Below are 721 nucleotides of genomic sequence, written 5' to 3' on the forward strand. Positions count from 1 at the left end.
AGAAGAGGATACTGGAGATGAAAGCGATAGAGACGACCAGTTCATGTTGTTTGACCTCTACACATTCGATTTCTGCAAAATAGAGCAATCACATCAAGAAGAATTGGTGTATCTAACCCAACCATCTCCAAATGCCAAGATCTATATCTTCCCAAACAAGTATGATAAACCAATACCGGTCATTGCCTATTTTGACACTGGAGCTGCTTCATCCATCATCAAACCAGACCTCCTCCCAGCTTCACATTGGAATTCATGTTCAGTCGCTTTCAAAGCAGCCAACGACCAGATATTTCATATCTCTCTTATCAGCAAGCCAATATACATCCAAATTTTCCCCGGATACATGATTAAATCCAAAGTATTTGGTTCTGAACTCCCTGGAAAGGACTTTATACTTGGATTTGATATCCTCCATAGTCTTCGGAGAGTTTCGTGGCACCCAAAAGGTCTCAAGCACAAAAATCAGCTGCTACCTTGGACAACGGTGTCTCATCTATACCCTATGGAGATGCTTAATCCCATAAAAGAAGAAATAGCAAAGACATCTTGCGCCACCTCTCATTCGGAGTTTCTCACAAAGTGCTCATCTCCTTTATGGAAGAATCCAGATTTCTTCATATCCTTACCTTTCAAGAAGAATGAAGATATCAACCCAACTAAAGCAAGTCACCCAGGAATGAACCCAGATCACTACAATCTTGCACTCGAAGAGATTGAC

This window comes from Camelina sativa, chromosome 7, assembly GCF_000633955.1.
Source record: "Camelina sativa cultivar DH55 chromosome 7, Cs, whole genome shotgun sequence".
In the NCBI taxonomy this organism is placed as follows: Eukaryota; Viridiplantae; Streptophyta; class Magnoliopsida; order Brassicales; family Brassicaceae; genus Camelina; species Camelina sativa.